The sequence below is a fragment of the Phytophthora infestans genome, genomic scaffold, assembly GCF_000142945.1.
Source record: "Phytophthora infestans T30-4 supercont1.109 genomic scaffold, whole genome shotgun sequence".
Classification (NCBI taxonomy): domain Eukaryota; phylum Oomycota; class Peronosporomycetes; order Peronosporales; family Peronosporaceae; genus Phytophthora; species Phytophthora infestans.
The window spans coordinates 302,088-303,099 of NW_003303650.1; positions in this window are offsets into that span (position 1 = coordinate 302,088).

Below are 1,012 nucleotides of genomic sequence, written 5' to 3' on the forward strand. Positions count from 1 at the left end.
CAGCAGAAGTAACGCCAACACTTCCTTCTCAGCAGGATGGTAGTTCATCTCGGCCTCCTTGAGCACCCGACCGAGGAACCGTACGAGGTGTAACTTGCCTTCATGTTCTTGCATTAGCGTAGTGCTCAACGCCCATTTATTAGCAAAGAGCATGACGTGAACTTCTTTCGACCGATCGAAGTGCCTGAGGATGGGTGAATGTGAAACACTCGTCTTCATTTTTTTGAAGGAACGACGTGCCACAGAAAGGCCACCTTCAACGACAAAGTCTTCATCCTTGAGCTGGTACAGCGCCGCACCGTAGACCGCGAAGTCTTGAATGAAGCGGCTGTAGTAATTAACCGCTCCAAGAAACGACTGCATGCCCTTCTTGCTTGTTGGAAACGAAAGCTCGGTGATGGCCGCAAGCTTCTTGGGGTCAGCTCTGATACCTTCTGGCGAAATTTTATGCGACAGAAAGTCCACCTTGGGTTGGCAAAAGATGCTCTTGGTGAAGCTAATGCTGATCCGACACTGTGCAAATCTTTGTAGCAATCGGTCCAGCGTCGCCAGGCAGCTGTCGAAATCCTCGCCACCGAAGCAAATGTCATCCTCAAACGACCGTCGACCAAACACAGGTACCAGCGATGATTCGTCCGGTTCCCCGTTCGTAAACATGTCAGCGACGGGGCTGTTGACGAGTTGTAGTACAGGGTCGGTCTCTACCGGTGCTTCGCGGTCTGCCGCGAACTTCGTTTGAAACGAACCCTCGGCGCTTGGCCCACGACGTTCCTTGGCTTGTTCTTCAGCTAAACGCATCTTCTCCGAGTATTCAAACCAACCTCCTTTAGGTTGAACGAACCCCCAGAGAGCGTTGTCGATCATACGCTGGTAGATCATCGGCGCGTTCTTTAGCCCGAAGGGCATGCGTAACCACTCGAAATGTCCGAGTGCGCAGACGAACGCCGATACTTTACGCGCTCGCAAGGTCATCATGACCGCCCAGAAGCCGCTTGCTGCATCCAGCGAGCAG